The following is a 20,631-nucleotide window of genomic DNA, read 5'->3' as shown; positions in this document are numbered from 1 at the left end:
TGCTCTAGAATGTGTCTTGAGAAGTGAAAAAATTCAAATATAGAGTTTAATGATATCTGTGCATCCTCATTGTCCTTTAGCTGTTCTTGGTGCAGTGAAGGGTTATTCATGATGAAAATTTTGGAAAAGGGAGGAAACTTCCTAACTGATGTTTGCTTATAAAGGCAGCCGAGCTCAACAATGTCTAAGCAACTGTGATATATTTTAAAGAGAGCTCCTGATAGCAGGCAATGAATGCAGCCTTTGAGGAAATGGCATTTTTGTAAGCCTCTGGAGTCTCACTTCTTTATCTATATAAATGAAACTTAACTTTTAAAACAAAAAGTAATTCATATCCTTCTGGTATCAATCCTGACAGATGCCAAGAGTGCAACTACAGGCGTATAAAAATTGTCATCAAAGGGTTTTGTTTCCGCTTGAGAAATACTGTCTGCATTTTGGAAAGATCTTGTGAACCCCGTGACAGTTTGCTTGGGCCAAGGTGTTGTTCTGTCACTGGGACCGGCGGCACACAAGGAAGGCACACTGAAGGAGACCAAAGTACAACAAACAGGATACCGTCCGCCATTCCTCCTGGAAGTCATCTGTGGAAAAGGCTGTTTTTCCTCACATAATAATGAAACTAAGGATTCAAAAGACAAAAAGTGGTGCAGAGAGGGAGTCTCTTTAAGTGGGATGTTTTTCCTCTATTTGAGCACCAAGGAAGGGGACAAGGGTAGGGAGCAAAGCTACTTAGGAAAGGATCATAAACCAGGTCATGCTGTGTTACAGTATGGTTATTTGTGACACACTGTGTTCTCTGGTGTCTTGTAAAACTCACTATGCTTTTTTCTCATTTTTTCACTAAAGACCATGAAATTTTTAGTATATAAAATAAATGAAAGAGAAATTCAAAACTGATAAGCTAACTGAGTCAAGTGTAGTGCTATTAGTAGATAATACACAGGACAACTTTCTTTGTGTGTAGAAAATTGACAGAATATAGTTTTTTTTCTTTTTTTAACCCAAAAAATTATAATCTATTTCTATGTGGGCAAGTCATTTCTTTAACTCAAGCCTAAACTGCTTTGCAAATTTGTAATTTAAAAAGATGCACTCATTAACTCCAGTTCTTTGTAACTTTCAATGCCTTCAAAGCTTCCTTACATCCTACCACATGCAAATGGCAAAATAAAAAATATATAAGTAACATGGGTGAGATTTATGAATACTTGTTTGCTTACAGAATAGAGACATTAAGTCACCACAATTTGTAAAGCAAGTGGTACTATAAATTCAAGAAATATACAAATTTTTATTATATATTCAAGCAAAGGTAGAAAGATAAAATCCTCCCAAAAGGATTTAATGAAGCTACCATCAAAGACAGAAAGAAGTCTTGGGAAAGAAATACTAAAGAGAAACATTTTGAGTATATAGCAACTATAAAAAATTATAAATAAAAATCAAAATATTTGTAAATATTTAATATATGTGTATGTTTTAAATATGCATCCATACATATATGTGTATGTATATGCCCACGTTTATTTTCATCCTTTTTAATGACTTTCAGTTTGAGAGCAACTGGCTTTCTCAAATGTTGGTGGAAGAATAAATTGATATGAACTCTATGGACTAGAGTTTGTCAATATATGTAATTCCAGATAAATGACCATATGGATCAATAGCTTTCCTCTTTTCTTATAAATAATGGAAATATATTCATTACATAGCGATGAGCATATTCATTGCACTATTTTTTATGTTAGTAAAGGATTGAAATAACCTCTATGTCCTCCCCAAATGAATAGTGAAATAGATCATAATATAGCATTTTCATGAAATTCTGCAGCTGATAAACTGAATTCAAGGCAATTTAGATTTGTACGCATATGAAAAAATACCCAATATACCTTGTTAATTAAAAGACAGTGCATCAGACTACACAGCTTCCAATTCTTTGTGAAAAATGCAATTATGTAATATGGAAATAAAGACAGTATTTCCAAAAGACAATATTAATACTATTTTCTCATTGAAATCCATGTGTGAGAGTTGGAGATGGAATGTTAATCGCGCATTTTTATTTTTTGTATTTTAGAGCTCTGAGATCTGGGACTTTGCCCACTCTGAAAAGACTGCTCCTTTCAAAGCAATGAATTCTGGGAGATGGAAAATGGCCTGTTGGTGAGCACACGTCTCATATGCCAACAAATCCATCCGTAACCCATAAATCCATCACTTGCTTTGTCTAGCCAGTAGAGCTTAAAAATAAGACTTATGCCCAAGAACCCTGGGAATTATTAAAATTAGCCAAGCCTCCATGGCCTGTCTCCTTCCTATGTCTTGCCAGGGTCTTGCCATCTTATCCCTTCGCTCCTGTCCACATTTTGGGTGGTGAATGACTCCCACAGGCCCATGTATTAAAGGCTTCATCCTCAGCTTGGCATTAACACGACATAGCACAAACTTTACAAGATGAGCCCCGGTGGGAGGCCGTTTTACTCACACTCCTCGCTGTTGGGGAAAAACACCAGACATTGCAATTTCAAAGAGGAGGGCTATTTTGGCTCCCAGTTTCAAAGGTTTCAGTGCTTGGCTGGCAGGCGCCAGGCAGGAAGAGCATCCTGGAAGGGCCAGCCATGTGGAAAGCTGCTCACATCATGGGAGCCAGGAAGCAGGGAGTGCAGAGAGGAGCTGGAGAGGGATGCGCCCTTCCTGGTCATGTTCCCAGTGATTGCCATCTGTAAACCAAGCCTCCCTTCCTAAGGGGAAGGTCAGCGATGAGCGCATCACTGGGTTGATCCACAGCATGACTATTCTCCGATTATCTCCCGGAAGTCCCACTTCTGAGCTCACAAGGCTTTGGGGGATGCTTCAGATCTAAGTCTCAACAGTCTGCACATGTTGTGGTGTGACGCTGCTCCTGAGAGCTGGAAAAACTCAAGAATTGCAGCATCGGTTGTCTCCTGATGCATTAGTATCTCTAGAACTAAATAGTAACAGTAATAATAATAATAATAATAATAATAATAATATTTAAAGTATGGCAGGGAATTGGATGTCTTTTATAATTGTATGAATATTTTCACACTTGTGAATGTCATCTATATAAAATAAACAAGGTATACAAAAGATGCAGGTAAATATCATTACAGAATCTCAGCAACCTCTCACATATCTGAATGGTAGCCAAAATGTGAGAATAAATGTCTACTGTTACATAAAGGAAAAGAAAAGAATATGTCTTGGGAACAACTCAGCATCAAATGTTAAACTATAGCTATAATAAATCACAAGCAGCTAATGCATCTTTGCCAATAAAAATAGAAACTTTTTCCATGAAGAAAATGAGCACAGGAAAAAGCTCTGAATAAGTGGAAAGATATACATTTCTTACATGTGTTTATTTATCATTTAAAGAAAACAATATTTCCATGCCCATGAAAAATCCAATGCACTGCCTGTTAAAGTTCTTATCAGTTGCTTTAACTCCATAAGAAAGTTGGAGGGTTCAAAGCTAGCCACGCCATATTTAAATAAGATTAAGGAAAACTCTCAGTATTCAACCTTGAGAATTGCAACACGGACTACTTAAAATGGTGTATGGGAATACAATGATGGATTAATTAAAGGATTAATTAAAGAAGGAATTTGAATGTAATGATGGATTAGTTAAAGGATTAATTAAAAAAGAGTCTAAAACATATTTGTAAGGAGAACTGGAGTTTAAATCATTAATATCAGCAGGAAAGACAGTGCTGTAAGGGAAAGTCCTTATCAATGGAGAGCTGGAAGAAAAATTAACTATCTCATATTTGTTAGGAACAGATTCCTGGAATTTTGAATCAAATATTGTAACTTTTAAAGTTTTAGAGGTTAATATTTGTAAATATGTTGATGATACTTGAGTTTCATGAACTATAAAGGAAAAGTAAAAACAATTCTGACTTACTAGACCCAGCGTCCTCCCATGTCCTAGAATTAAATTGTTCAGCTAATTTAAGTTTCAAAAGATCACGACCACTGTTCTAAAAACAATTTAACTTAATGTGAAATACTTCTGATTTGAACAAAATTTTCATAAGGAAAGGAAACAAGGCAGGATTTTCTGAATTTTATAGGTGAGTAACTGAGCTACAGAGAAGAGATTAAACTATTTCCCTACCTGTGTGTATTTAGGTTATACTTTAAAAATCAGATATAGACTAAAACTTATATTTTACTGAGCAGAATAATATTTTCCAAAACTATACCTGCCTGAAAGAGAATGGAAAAAGGATTCAATCATCATAAAACAAAGAAAGGTGCCTCAAATTTAAGAATATAAAAATTGATGACCCTCATATATTCTGGTATAGAGCAAAATTTGAATTCAGAGTAAAATATGAATATTATGACTGCATTTCCCACCCAATCATTTCAAGTTTGCTTTAGAACCAGCATAAGAGACCTCATAGCAATGTTGATAAGACAGACCTCTGTACACAGAAAACCTTCAAAGCAAAATCTGCTGCAATAATTTATTAAAATATATAATAGACTTGGATTGTACCTGCATTGTCTAGAGTCAGGAAGTCTCTTCCATGTGTATTTTACCTCTTTAATTCAATCAGAGGACCACAAATAACCTTTACCAAAGGACAGGATTATTGAAGCTCTTAAAACTGTTTAAAGGAACACAGAGGCCCTCCTGTACTGACTTTCCCTGGAAATCAAGACAGACATTTCTCAGTAGAGGATTGATTCATTTACCAGTAGCCTTCAACAAATAGATTAGTGGGTAAAAAGCATATTTTACCAAATGGTCAAATCAGAATTAATCTTTCTTATCCAGTGCCTCTATTATAATGACTTAGCATATTTGTGTTTAAAAGTATCACTTATAAATTAGACAGAGTTCCTTGAAGGAGATGACATTTGTATTACCTTTACAATCTCTCATAAATGCATATAGCCCTGATCTACAATAGAACCACAGCAAAACAAAATTTCTCTATACTGAAGGAAACTATCTTGAGTGAGGATAATGGTAGGTATTTTTCTCTTACCATGTACTATTTTTAAATTGTGTTGCCAGAGGAGTCTATTGCTTTGTTTTCATTTTATTTATTTATTTATTTATTTATTTAGTCTCTTTTGAGACAGGGTCTCACCATGCAGTTCACACTGGCCTTGAGCTCACTTTGTATCCCAAGCTGGTCTTGAACTCACAACAATCCTCCTGCCTCAGATCCTGAGTGCTGGGATTACAGGCGTGTGCCACCATGCCTGACCCTATTGCTTTGTTTTTAAATCAAACATTAAAATCTTTTTTTAGGATATTAAGTTTTTTTTAAAGATAAAAGAATAAAAACATATGAACAAATACACATACATTTACAAAATAACACAGGAACAATACAAGCAATACAGAATTTCAGACAAGGTGGAAGGAAATTAGAAATGGTTTTTGTATTGCACATTGATATCTTCAAATTGGTTACTCAGATAAACAAATATAGGCATGTAAAATTGATCAAACCATTAAACATTAACTGTTCCTTTCAATAGAGCAATAGAAATCATTAGTACAACTATGTTAGCTGTCTTGTGTATCCATATATACATATTTATATGGTAAGTAAGTAAGTAAGCATTCATGATTTTCCATGGCCTGAATTAGGACATGAGCTACATAAGTTATATAATTTTCACGATAACCTGATGACGCGCACCTCATTGTATTAGCATTATGGGCTCTCGGTAAGTAATAAATTTCCCTAACTCACCTAATTAACAAGTGTTAGGGCTGGGCTTCAAAACTTCCCTTTAGGAATGAACCATCCTGTGAATACACTCTCAATCAAGTTACTGTGTTTCCTTCTGTCTTGGTTACTTTTTTTCTAGCTGCTAGGACGAAATATCTGGCACCCAAATTTAAGGAAAGAAAGGTTTATTTCGCTTACAGTTTGTGGAGGTTTCAGTCCGTATTTGGCAGATTACAAGGCAGAGTGGCACATGGTGGAGAGCTACAGCTCAGGACACAGAAAAGCAGCAACCACACACCAGGGCGGAATGGGGGAGGAATGGCCTCAAGCACCCTTTTCCTCTCCCTTACATATGCAAACTATCCACCCCAGGGCGAGTGCAGCTCTCACACCCACAATCAAACTCTAAAAGCCTGCCCCATGGTAGCATGAGGCTTTGGGGGGACACCCAGACATAAACCATAACACCTTCATTATATCTCTGTTATCCAAAACACTTTTAATTGTAAGCAGACTAACTTCTCGGCATACTTACTGGCTTCTGCATACTCGCCACTGCATATTTCCAGTACTTTTGCTTCCTAGACTCCTAAACCATGACTTCTTTGCTGCCGCCAGCAGCAGATATCCTCACACTGCAGCAAAAGGGATCTCTCACCTTCTTTGGCTAATCAAGCTCCCTAATTGTTCCTGGAACCGCTTGTTCTCATCGTCTCTTCTCAGAGACGTTGGTAATCAGGGTTGCTGTGATATGAATGTTACAATTCTAATTATGGAGATTGGAAAGAAATGTACTTTTACCTTTTGTATATTTAACTCATTTTTATTAGGTTGGTTGTTCTGGCTTCATGTTAACCTACTTAGAAAACTAAGCTAATGCATTTTTTATTTGTTCTGAAATACGATGAATCATATGCAACGTGGCGTTATTCTTAACTTTTTTGAAATTGATTCTAGAGGAGACTAGTGACACATTTTTTTCTTTCTTGCCCTCATAGGTTCTTAGCTGGAATGGATCCTTGAAATGAAAAACACTGAAAAAAGGAAAACAGAATTCTATCAGCATATGAACTTCTCATATACAAGGGAGAAACCTAGGGGATTCAAAGTCATCAAAAACGAGGCTTGGAATTTTAGCTGGTGGAGTGTCTTCTCTACTTTTAATTCCTATTGATGATTAGGGTTTTTTTTACATTTTTTATTTCAAAGAAAATAAAAATTAAAAAACATTAAAAATGATACAGAATTTCAAAACAAGATGATAGGAAATCAAGAGTGGCTGCTATATTATAATGTTATCCTCAAAGTAGTTCTTCAGATTATCAGATATAGGCATGCAAAATTGATCAAAAAGTAAGCATTAACTGTTCTTTTCAATAAAGCAATCGAAATTAGTAGTATCATTATCTTAGCTATCCTGTGTGTATTTTATATATATTTTTCCCTTCCTTCTTTCTTTCTTTTCTCCTTTCCCTAATCCCAGCTGTTGTTTCCTTTTGAGCAGTTTCTTTCCCTTCCACAATATCTACTGTACTTTTCAGATCTTATTTACTCTTTCATCTTCTTACATTAGGGAGAGGATATGATGTTTACACATGCAGGTCTTATTTATTTTACTTATGAGTGTGATCTCTAGTTACATCTATTTCCTATAAAAGCCTCAAGTGTATTTTTCTTTATCACTGAGTAGTACACCATTGTATAAAAATACCACATATTTTTTAACCATTCTTCAGTTGATGGGCATTTGTGTTGTTTCCAAGATTTTTTAAGGAGATGTGCACCCATGTTTATAGCAGCGCATCTTCGTGAAACAGAAGCAAATTTTCAAACTAACAATACAAAAATAAATCTTTGTGTCTCCAGAGATAGAAACTGGGGAAAAGCAAATAAAGGCTAATTTGTAAATAGTTACCACTCTATTATAATTTTCAAAACAGCAATGATTTATTAAAGTTCTTTCTTCACCTGGAGGAGAAGGATGAATGTAGAAACATCTTTGACTTTGTAGTTGTGTTCGTAGCATCAGGCAACTAAGAGAACAGATGGCTTCCTGTCTCCACCTTCAACTCAACAAGTTTGTTTTAAAATTGCATTTTCTGATCTACCACAATTCAAAAAGAGAAGACAGATTAAAACACATACATCTGGGCATGGTGGCACGCCTGTAATCCCAGCACTAGGGAGGCTGAGGCAGGAGGATCGTTGTGAGTTCGAGACCAGCCTGGGTTACAAATTGAGCTCAAGGCAAGCCTGAACTTCATACTGAGACCCTGTCTCAAAAAGACCAAAAGATTAAAACATAAAAAAATAAAATGTATAGTTTTCAAAAGGTAATATTAAAAGAATATTGAAATTCTAATGATTAAATTGAAAATTTAACTTTATATATGTATATGTATATTTTTATTACATATACACTTAAATGCAAAAGTCAAATATATAGCAAATATATTTAAATCACAGATTTATTTATAATTCATATATAAAATTCATACATGTCCATATATATATAATTGCACATATATATGCAACTCATACATGTATGTTCTTTGACTTATAATTTTAAGAGGATTCCATTTATATATACACATATATAAGTAAACAAACTCCAAGTATATGTGGAGATTTCATCTATCTGAGGTTGTAGGACTCTTCAGTAAAGAATTAGTTAAGGTTAAATATAATGGCCATTGAAATAATGATTTGCATACTTCTGACATAAAATTTGCTTTAAGAATTTTTTGAACTTTGAAATTTTTAGTTAACATGTAGAATTTATGTGTTAAATTTAGCTAAAATAGCAAAGAGAAGATAATGGAACACTTAGAAATAAGTGGGCTCATTTATGTAAGTTCTGTTAATTTTTTCTTACAGTTTTCTATTTTATCTGATGTTTTTCTCCACATCTCTTTATTTCTAACCAAAAGAAAAATGCAGCACTTTCCACAACAATATACTTTATTTTTGCAGCACATTGGAGGCACTTAGGCAGAAAATTTCCTTTCACAATTAATCTCAATATCTTGTTCTGTCTTATTGCATTGGTTTTTAAATTCTCTGATTTTCAAGTTTTGTGATTAAAACAAGTTTATTTGAAAGGAAAATTTGTTTAAACCTTTAATATTTGTACCATATTTCAAAAAATTTTAGAAAATATTAACTACATATTTAAAAAATACTTTTAAAGTATTCTTTTTCATTGGTTAAGTAACTTTTGGATGAATTTCCTTGCCAGTTCTGAAACAACTCTGTGGAAGTTAATAAATTCACTTCAAAGGTGAGGAACAGATGCTGAACAGAGAAGATTCTTGCCATGTTGGTGCTCACGAGCAGGCTGAGAATTACCTTTAATTTGAACAATTAATATATTCATCCAACAAATACTTCTGTACACCATCCTGTGGATTTGCTGGCATGGTAAATAATGAATTTTGCACTTCATCTACATTCTCTCATTTTGTAGAAAAAATATAATTTTTGAAAAAATATATAATGAAATCGAATAATACTTCATGGTGTTGTACTTCACCCATCTCCAGGGGTTGGACATGGCTTTTCCATCCCAACTGAAGGAGTTCCACCTTCCTTCTACATAGGGTGCTCCAAGCAGGAGCTGATAGTACCGGCCCAGACAGACCTCCACCGTGATTGGTTCAGAGTTGAGTCAATGAGAAGGTGACCAATCAGGACTGATACAATGAATTTTCCTCTCTTGAGTAAGGAAGAGATTCTTAGACTCTCACTGAACCTGAACAGAGAACTGTATCTTTGACAGTGGGCCTGATGTTAACCATCAATGGAACCAAAGACAAACAAGATGACAGTAAGAAGCGAGAGCACTGAATAAGAATGAAACCAGTCCTTAGATGTCCCCAGAGGAGCCGCGTGCATTACTTCTAAATATGCACATCACGCCAGCTAGGTCATTCCCTGCACTCTCTAAGCCACTATCTACTGCATTTCCTCTACTTTCAATTTAGAGACAACTATAAATTCCAATATTAGGTTATCACCTCCACCTAAAAATTCCTTAATCTGGTACACAAAGGCAAGTACAAACACGGTCTAATTTCTAGCCCAGACATTTTTAATTTATAAAGATGGAAGGTTTGATGTTGTTTTAGTGACTTTATTTAGCCATGTACTCTTTATTGATATTTTTTTCTGACTCCTTGCAGTACCAGATATAAAAAGCAGCAGGTTTTCTCAAATGAGATTGTTGTAGGTGTTGATGAATTTTCCAAATGTCCATTTTGCTGGAATTAAGGAACAGAAATAGATATAGGCAGGACATCATTTTCTGCCCATCACTTTCAGAGATCTCAGAGGAAAACTCCTCACTCAAGACAGTTCTCAGCCTGAAAATTACTATCCAGAGCTGAGGATAGTTGTTTGGATGAATGACAAAATTAATACATAATGCAGATTTGGTCACATTGAGAAGAAAATCCATGGATAAGTTTTGCTGGGCTGAACAAAATGCATAAGTGTCCTAAAGTCTGGCTTCATCACCAGAAGGATAAAGGCTCACAAATGCAAAGCAGATGTGACATATGTCAGATCAACTCCTGGACAGGCATGAGAGTGGAGCCCCAAATCTACAAAACGTTGGGCTACAAGAAAGAAACGTAAGTCTTTAAAACTAATACAGAATCAGATTTTCACAGTCACATCAACTTATATCAAATATAAACAATACTGCACATAAAAGTCAAAAGAGCATGTGAATGTAAGAGAAATATGATAATCCTCAGAGTCAAGGTTGGAGCAGCCATGCACGTGTATGTAAGCCCCAGGTAGCCATGCTGCTAGGACGGAGTGTGAGTCCCATATTCCCAGGCAGTTTCTCCTTGCTCATACTCCTGGATGTTTCTGAATCTATCAAGTTTTCTCCTTTACCGTTATTCAAAACAGTCTGTGTTCCAAGTGCACGTTCCACTTGATCCTTTAATTTTAAACAGTTTGCATTAATTCAAATGAGCAGTGATAAAGTAGATGCACCATGGGATGTCATGTTATTTTCAGTAGAGGTACCTGTGAAGTATTATTTTGTTTTGAAAAAATTCATAGAGCCCGGTTCACTATCTTTAGGGAATAGTGCTTTAGATTTAACCAAATGCATAAGGTTGTGTAATTACAGCAAGTACAGAGAAAGATACATAATGTTCCATCAAGCTTCCCAAAGCTCCCTAACATTAACTTCTTTTAGTTATTTTCCTCCATGAAGAGGTCAGCCGTTTATCTCTTTTCTTTTCTTATAATTTTCCTTCTCTGTAATTTTTATACAGAAGATAATATCTAGCCCCTAGGCTATTGATATCTTTTCATTTGCTTATTTTCCGTCATATAGTCTTGTTGTGATGTGTTTACTCAAATCTTTTGTTCATTTCTAAAGGATAGTTTGTTTAAGTGGCCTTCATATGGCCTGAACGCCACTCTTTTGACAGACTTTTAATTGGAACACATTTTTCTAAGGTTATCAGGACTTTTTCCTTTGACTGAAAACTTCTAACTCAAAACTTAGAAGTATTAAATTTTCTATAGAGTCCAATTTATCCATTTTTCTTTCTTTTAATGGATTCTAGACTTTTTTATACTGAGAATTGATGTCAGGACCTTGCACTTGCCAGGTAGGAGCTGTGCCACTGTGTTATATCCCTGGCTGGATTTTAACATTTTAGAAAATCTTCCTCCTGTATTTTTTTAAAGGTCTCAGAGTTGTAGGCTTTTCATCTAAGTTCATGACCCAATCGAAAAAATACTTTATTATAATATATAAGATAGGAATTGCAGCTTATTTTTGGTCTAGTCATGTTTCAATCCTCCAGCATCATTTCATTGTGGAAAGGGATATATATTTTCTGGTGCATTGCCCTTACATCTGTGTCAAAAACCCATGAAATATATTCCTGCACTCCTATTCATCAACTCCCTTTTCTGTTGCATTTATATCTGTGTTTATCATCTTGCCAACATTACACTATTGACAGCTTTTGCATTATGAAATGTATTGATCTACAGAAATGTTATGCAAATACCAGTCTTTTTTTCTCCTTTTCAAATTTACCTACTATATTTCTTGTGATATTCCACAGAAAGTTTAAATTAGGTTATTTTTTGGCTAACAATGATTCCAGTGGAAATTTAGAATAGATTGAATCTATAGACCATTTTGGGGATAATTTACATCAGAATGACACTGAGTCTTCTTATCAAGGAAACTGCATATCTTCCCATTAATTTAGCTTCTTTTGATGTCTTCCATCCTTGGTTCTAGTTTTGTGCTGAAGATCTTTCACATATTTGTTAGTATATCACTATTGCTGGCATTGCCATTCTGTTGTAGATGATTTCATTTTATTTCTTGATTTGATTTTCAATTTTTCAACGTGTTATATGGAAAAACAGTTGATATTTTTAATATTGATTTGTATCTTCTGACATTCATAACCTCAGTAATAACTTAATAATTTGCAATATTTATTTCAAATATTTAATTTCTTGATTTATACCTTATGCCCAATTTGAAGCAGCAGTTCACATTCCCATCATAAATTTCTTGTTGAATTTTCTTATATTTAGAGGACATATCTTCTATTTCACTTCATTTACATTTATTGCTAGTTCTTTTCTGCAAATTATAGCTGAATTTGTTGACTATGTATGCTCACTTAATAAGAAAGTCTGTGTATACTCTGCCACTTTTTATGTGTGTAAAGTGTTCTATATCCATCCTTTAAAAATGTTGGTATCTTTTTCTATAGACTTAATGTTTACTTGTTGTTTATTTGCTGTTTATTTAGTATATTTTTGATTGAAAGATGTTGAAGCATGAAAATCATATAAAAGACTTGTCTTTCTCTCCATCTAGTTCTGGCCCTTTTGTTGTACTGTTTTAAAATGCACATGCATTTAATTTCATAATATACACTCTGAAATGTTACTTTTTGCATCTCCATTTGTCGTCTTTATTCCTGATAATATTTACTTTTCTGAGGATTACTTTGTCCCATATTGATGTAGCTACTCATGGTTCTTTCAGTTAGTAATTGCCTGACCTATCATTTTGCTATTCGTACATTATTAAATCAGTTATCACTTTATGTTGTAAGTGGATTTCCTGAAGATGACTTACCCTGTTCTCCTGTTGAGAATATATTTTGATATTCATTTTTAGCTCATGCACATAGACCACATAAGTTTGAGGTAATTACTTATGTGTTTTCTTCCTACGGTGAAGCACTTCACGTCTTATTTTGCATTTGTTCCTGCATATTTTCATTGCTACATGTGTGCAGTCCATGAAGTCTGGATTCACCTTAAGGTGCAGGTGCCCTCCTGATTCTTTTTAACCCCCTCTTCCTTCCTTTCTCACCTCTCTCCATCTCTAACTCACCGCTTCCAATTTTTGTTCTTACTCTTCTTACTCTCTCCTCACCCCATCTCCTCTTGTCCTTCCCATTCCCAGCACGTCTGTCTCTTTACTCCTTGGCTCAATCCTTTATTTTGGTGTTTATTTGAACTTTGTCTTACTCAAATGAGAGACACCATATAATATTTAAGCTGCTCTGTCTGGTTTATTTTAATTAACATTATTTTTTTCAGGTGTACTCCTCAGCTTCCAAAAAAATATATTCTTTTTCCCTGTCTTGAGTAATTGGCAATTTAATCATAATAGTTTAATTTATACACTGCATTTTGGTTATATATTTTTGTATTTTTTAAGTGGTTCCCCTGCTAAATTACACATGCCTCTCTTTTTATCTTTTTTTTTTTATTTTAAAGATAAAAGGAGGGAAACATTAACAGACATACAACATTTTACAACATCACAAGCACTGTACAGACAATACAGAGTTACAAACAAAGTGGTAGGGAATTAATAATGCTTGTTGTATTACATATCTTTTTACAACCTCCAGCTACTCCATTACTACTTCAATAAAGAACATCTTTTCTTTCCTTCTCGCTTTTTGTTATAATTGTCATATGTATTCTATTGATGTTCATTGAAAACCATTCTAAATATTCAATATTTCTATGTATCATAGAGAAGTAGTAATAACGCCTTATGTTTCATCAGATATTTACTATGTCTTTTGTTCTTTAATTGCAATGCTTCAGTTTTCTCTCTGATATTATTTCCTTTGACCTGAATATACTTTTACAGCAGATCAGATGGCAGCATAGATTTCTCTTTTCTTTCACCCAAAAGAAATGTACTTACCCTTATTTCTGAAGGGTACTTTTGTTGCCGCGGTTGTACTTGAGAGTTCCTTAAGTACTTCAGGGATAATCTAATGCTCTTTTATTCTGCAGCAAATCCTCCATGGTTTCTGAGAAACACACAGCCAATTGACTCTCTGCTTTCTCCCTTACAATGTATTATTTCCCTTCCTAGTATGTTGTTTTTCCTCTTCTTTATTTTCAAAAGTTTTATTATGATTATTCTAAGTATGTATTTTATGTATTTATCTTGTTTGGAGTTGTAGAATTCCTGAATATTTAAAGATTTAGAAATTTGGGAATTTCTAAATTTCTTTTCCTTCAAACCTTTATATTCTTGAACTACTCTCTGTCTCCTCTTTTTCTAGAATGGAAATAACACAAATTCTTGACCTGTTGATTATGCACCACAGTTCTCAGGTGGCCTGATTATTCTTCTTAATCTTTCTATATAAAAAATTGGGTAATTTTTATTTACCAATTTTTTTTTATTTCATATAATTTTACTTTTTGTTCTTCACTGTGCTATTCAATGTATTTTCCCCAGATATCATACTTTTTCTGTCCCACAATTACTTTTGGCACTTTTAAATATTTCTCTGTTTAGCTCTTAAATCTTTTCTCATGTTTCAGATGTGTTTACTTTTATGGAACATGATAACAATAGCTCTTTTACTATTTTACCAAATACTTTCACCATTGAGAACATTATTTATATATTAGCTTTCTATTCCCTTGACAATTGGTGATGTGATTCTTTTTTATGTCTATTAATTTTTTTGCATGTTTAATTTTATAGAGAATAACAAAGAAAAAATAACAACAGCATAGACAAAAACAAAATAACACAAAATAAAAATGATATAGGGTTTCAAACCAAAATGATAGGAATTAACAGTGGTTGTTATAGTGCATATTTTTATCTTCAATGAAGTTGTTCCGATTACCAGATGTAAGAATGTCTATTAACTTTAATTACAGACGTGTTTCATGTTCTGCCACTGATTCTTTCAAAATATGCTAATCCTTTCTTTCTTTCTTTCTTTCTTTCTTTTTTTCTTTCTTTCTTTCTTTCTTTCTTTCTTTCTTTCTTTCTTTCTTTCTTTCTTTCTGTATTTTGCTTAACAGGTAACAAGCACAAACATATGGCTCAGGATTTGTTTTGCTCTCCAGCAAACATTTTTACGTTGTACTTAATGCTTTGAATTCTTCGATTGGTGCTTAGTCTTTGTCCTATACACCCATGGCTAAGTAAAACCACTTTTTGTGCTGGTTGATAATGGAAACCAGAGTTTTTCATTTTGTTTTTTGGGGGGGCCTTGTTTGCAGTCCATAATGATTACCTTCCTCATGAGGAGTTGGTGCTTACACCGAGAGCATCTTCTGTGATCATTCCTCTGCCCTTTTTTCCCTCCCCTCTTCCCCCATCTTTTGCTTCCTTTCCCTTTCGCAGAAGATCTGTCTCCCTAATATTATCTGTCTCTTCTGTTGGTCTATATTTGTATTTTGGTTTCTCATATGAGACACTGTATGATACTTAAACCTGTGAGACTGATCTACTTCACCTAACATAAGGGTCTTGAGGTGCATCAGTTTTCCCACAAATGACTGAAGTTAATTCACCTTTATAGCAGAACAGTGCTCCATTAGGTATAAATACCACATTTTCTTTATCCATTCATCTGTCAACGGGCAGATGGGCACTTACCATCTTTTTCAAAATCTGAATTTCCTCTGTATTCACTGATACCACTGAGTCTTTTTCTCACTCATGGCTGAGATTTTGTCATCTATAGAGCTACCTGACCATGTACATGGCTTGCTTTCAAAGGCCTGGAGATGAAAGCAGAAATGCCCTCTCTCTATTCATTCCTAAGTTGGTTCTTTACATGTGGCGTCCCTTCTACATGAATCAAGGGCCCTGCGCCCAAGCCCCTTGCTTTCGTGCCTGCCTCCTATATTCTTGCATATCACAGGGATACTGCCTGTTTTTGTCCTTGAGATCCACAGCCTTGACTTCATCTTAAAACACAAATAAGGCTGAGACATGTACACTTAAGAATTTTACTTTATTTAACATACAGAGGTCCCTGGGGAAAATTCATTGCTGATGGCAAAGGAGACAGCACAAATGACAAACTGCCTAAACCCTAGGTTGGCCTGAACTGCAAAGTGTACTCAATCCTTGCAGACATATAATGTTCAGGCACACAGTAAATTCAGGTAGAGTGCACACAGGCTCGGAGACAATGGTCTGGAATGGGCTGTATTGATAATACCATTATGATCTTCCTTGCGGCAGACAGCACCACAATCCCCTGATGCATGTCTCTTAAATCATGTTTGAATATGAACATCTTAATATCACATAAAGCAAGACATGTCTTAAGAGATTTTTGTGTCCAATGAGCTGAGAAAAAAGGTAAAATTCCTTTGTGATTTGTTTCAAATCTGTTTCTCAAAAACAGATAAGCTAGCAGTCAAGCTAAAAATTAAATGTGTGAAATTCTACAATGTGAACATCTTTAGCCATTAGATATGTTGGCTTAGAAAACAGATTTTTCATAAGTGCGTTTATTACTGAAAAATTATAAGAGCAAGTAAAACCTATAAAATGCAAACATAATTAAATTTTTGATTTAAACTTTCTCCAAATATCTTCAACTAACTTATGGTTGAAATTTTTCATATTACCATTACATTAACAAATTTGCTAATTTTCATTATTGTTTGTATTAGTCTCAGGTAAGAGCATTATACTTGCTTGACAGAATGATATCCACACTCTGAAGGACATCCATGCTCTGACCCAGTGCCCGTGACTTCACTCACTCATGTGGTAAAATGAACTGTGCAGATTTGATGAGGAGAAGGCCCTGACATCAGTGATTTGGGATCAGACCGGGGTGGACCAAATGCAATCACAATCACCTAATAAAATGAATGCATGTACGATCCATGTCACAAAGGCAGGTGGATGGACAGGAGCAGCAGTTATAGTCAGACAGAATAGAAGCTGGCCTGATTGAAGAGAGAGGCAGTGTCCAAATGGAAAAAAAAAATGGGGGAACCTCTGGAAGTTTGAAGACTCAAGGAAGTTGATTGCCTTCTGGGTTCTCCACAAAGGACTGCAGCCCCTGCTGGACCTTGATTTTAGCCCAGTGAGACCAATTTTAACTCTTGACTTCTGGGGCTGTAAGACTTTAGATCTGCATTGTGTTCCTCCAGTAAGTTTGTTTTGATTGGTCAGCATCAAGAGGGACCTTAGAGCATCACCCTGACATACACTTGTAGAGCTACCTTTATTAAGTTGGTCTGTATATTGTGGATTTCAGCTTCAGGCCATATTTTTCTTCTTACATGTGACTAATTGTCCAAAATAAAAATGTCAAAGACATTATTTTTAGACTAGAAAGCATTAAGTGTGGTACAATAGTTAAAGGCTAACCTGGTGCACAGTTATAGTCAATTTAGTGAGTTTATGAATGTGTCATATGCTGACTTCAATCCATGGTCCCCAGATCGTAGTCAATTATTACATCATGAGGGGAGCCCATGCTCCCTCCCCTGGGTAGGGGTGTGATTGCTTCATCAATAGAGTATAATAAAACTGAACTCTGGAGCAATGTGTGGGTGAGCTGATGAGGCTGATAGTTTCTACTTCCTGTATTTTAGGACATCTCTTTTGGAAATCACCTCCCATGCAATGAGGAACCAATCCAGGCAAAAGGCCAAGTGGGAAGGAATCTACAGGTGGTATTAGGCAGCCATCTTGGGAGTGATTCAGTTTGAAACTGACTTTTTGAAGCCAGCTGGGCAACATCCAAATGCTGCAGCTCAGAGCACAGAGGAGCGGTCTCCGTCCATCACTCCCATCCAAATTCAGATTCATGAATAACAACAATAACCAGAAACAATAGCTGTGCCACCAAGCCATTACATAAAAGTACATTTCAAATAAAGCAGCAGTGAAGCAGAGCATATCATACACATTTACCTCTGCACTGAGATATGTCACGTCATCAAAGAGTTTCTGCACTGAATGGAAAATATTTAAATAACTTTATTTTGAATTTACATAAAATATTCGAAAAATGCCACTAATTCTTTTAATGATTTAAATACAGAAAGTGTCAGTGGCATTTAGCAGAAGCCGGTGTCTGGGAGATGGTGGTGCAGTATGTCACAGCATGTGTCAGTCGCCAAAGGGACTTAGAAAGTGCAGCTTGGACATACACATGCGTTTCCCACCTGTTACATAGTTCAGTACACACAAAACCAAAAATGTCCATCTGTGTCGCCCTAATAAAATGCATCCTTAGAATATGTCTGAGGTTACACTGAAGTCAACAGTTCTGCAAATGTTCAGTCCTATCAGTTCTTTCTATCACCTCTTACTGTGTCTCAGTTGTCTCCAAAAAGAAAACATGCATACATTTATTTATTTATTTATTTCAGGATATCCATAGTTAATTCACTTGTTATTTCAGATTGTGCAAAATAAACATAAAAGTACAACTAATAAGAGATGCTGCTCTCTCCCATGACTGTCATTTTAGATTTACTGCATTCATAGGTCTTGAATCCTATAGCGTAGCTTTCCCCTAAAACACCTTCCATAGCCCTGCAACATTAATGAGTATGCTCTAGTAATTACACAAGCTTGAAATTTCATAAAAACCTTTCTCAGATCTGTTTCCTTCACTCAGAAGCAGAAAAACAGAAACTAAAATAAGAACAACTCAATTTGTCACCTTGTCACATCTTAGTTTCAGGTTGGAGATACAATCTTTGTCCCAAATTTTTCTTCTCACTGTTGCTTTTGAGTGAGTTCTGTGGAGTCTTTCATTCACTGAAATTTGACTGTATTTTAAACTAAAGATTTGAAAATTTTTCACATTCAGTACTTATATCTTTTATAAAGTTTGTATCATGCTCAGACTGAAGTTGCTTTGATGAGGATCATTGATCCTTACATTATTAAGAATCACAGCTGCTCTAGTACTTCATGTCCAGATACAGATTATTTTAAGATTTAAGCAATTTTAATCATGGCTATGACATTGCAGCTATGACAAGCACATAGTTCAGAGAATTGGAAAATTACCACAATTTTATTTCTTTGTTAAATATCAAATTCTTTGAGGAAAAGAATATTTCAGACCTAGCATAAATAGAAAGGCTCCAAATATCACACATGAGAATATTTTAATTATTACTGATCTTGGTATAGAATTGGCTGAGGATAAAGATGATTACCCTCCCTGCGGGTGGACAGCCTAGAGATCAGTCTTTCTGTTCTCCATTTCTCTAAGTAACAGATTCTTGAAGGTAAATTCCACCCAATTTTTTTTTACCATGTTGAGTCATGTTAATATATCCAAAAACTGAATGCTAACGCTCTGCTCTCTACTGATGTAGAGAGCTGGAAAAGGATGAAGGCAATTATTACAGAAAACAGAAGCAGACACTAGACATGTCCTTTATCCTCCAAGGGTAGGAGGTACTGATAGACTTTAAAAACCTGATTTCCACATGCGATAAAGGCTAGAAATTCAGTCAGTGCCTTATAATTAAGTGACTTGGTCCTAAATTTTGAGATTATCCACATTAAACACAAGTATTCTTGCACAAATAATTATTTACAACAGTTTCAAATTACTTCATCTAAGAATATTGCTTAATTTCAAGGAGTTTAATGACTGATTGCCTTGCAACTCTGACAGATTAAAAAAATATTTAAATACTAAGTATAGTTAGCACTACATATTTCTGGCTCCACATCCAAAGGTTGAAAGGAAAAGGAATGGAAATATTCAGAAAAAATTGTGTCATTACTGAACAAATATAAACTTTTTTCTCATCATCCTTATTTCCTAAATATAAGGTATGAAATTGTGTATATAGCACCTACATTGTTTTAAGCTTCGTAAATAATCTAGAAATGATCTAAAGTACACAGGAACATGCATACCTGTTCTACATGATAGTATTTTATTTTATATAAGGGACTGGAGTACCTTTAGATTTTGATATTCACATGCATCCTGGAACCAGTTCATTATAGAGACCAAGACACAATTATATGTTTAAAAATTTAGCTTTTATTAAGTGTGTTTAAAGTAATTACAAATTGTGATAGATGTTTTTTGATGTTTATCGAGGGTTTAGGAAAATTTAGTCAAGAATAATTATTTTTAGAAGATCTGACCTAACTCATGCAACTTTTCCTAATTTGGGAAGAGAGAGCAGGAACAAGTTGGCACATAAAAATTTTATTTTTGCATACATTCTGGAAATATATCCATGAGTTACACTACTCCAAAAATAAAAAGTCAAGTAGCACTATAAATCTTTTTGATCCACCTCTAATTTTGAATTTATCTTTAAAGTTTCACCCCTTGTTATGGCTTATGTCTAGATGTCTCCTCAAGGCTTCATGTGGTCATAGGTGGGGCATTTCAGAGTTGGCTGGGGCTAGAGTGTGTGATGCTGAGGTCAAGGGTGTGTGATTACTAAATTAGCGCACTTGATTGTTTGGCATAGTTCTGGGAGTGGGTGTAACCTGGTGTGTATCCTGGGCAGAATACAAGAGGAAGACAGAGGGCTGTGGTGGTTCTTTGTCATATACTGCTTGCAGGTTATTTGTCAGTTTGATGCCTCTGCCTTC

The 20,631-nt window shown here is 34.9% G+C and overlaps 1 long non-coding RNA gene across 4 annotated transcripts; it reads left to right on the top strand.

The window, feature by feature from the left end:
• Positions 1-360: 360 nt before the first annotated feature.
• Positions 361-20,281, top strand: LOC102011654. Of its 4 annotated transcripts, none has more exons than XR_001230810.1 (5): positions 361-2,169; positions 6,731-6,872; positions 8,971-9,152; positions 9,332-10,363; positions 16,701-20,281. It is a non-coding gene; the product is annotated as an uncharacterized LOC102011654 (long non-coding RNA). The 4 variants fall into 4 exon arrangements; XR_001230809.1 differs by having other exon boundaries at positions 9,275-10,363; XR_001230808.1 differs by having other exon boundaries at positions 8,971-10,363; positions 16,701-17,188; positions 17,637-20,281.
• The last annotated feature ends 350 nt before the right edge of the window (positions 20,282-20,631 follow it).

The sequence above is a fragment of the Chinchilla lanigera genome, unplaced genomic scaffold (genome assembly GCF_000276665.1).
Source record: "Chinchilla lanigera isolate Chin_1 unplaced genomic scaffold, ChiLan1.0 scaffold00075, whole genome shotgun sequence".
Lineage (NCBI taxonomy): Eukaryota > Metazoa > Chordata > Mammalia > Rodentia > Chinchillidae > Chinchilla > Chinchilla lanigera.
This window is presented reverse-complemented; position numbering and strand designations above follow the sequence as displayed.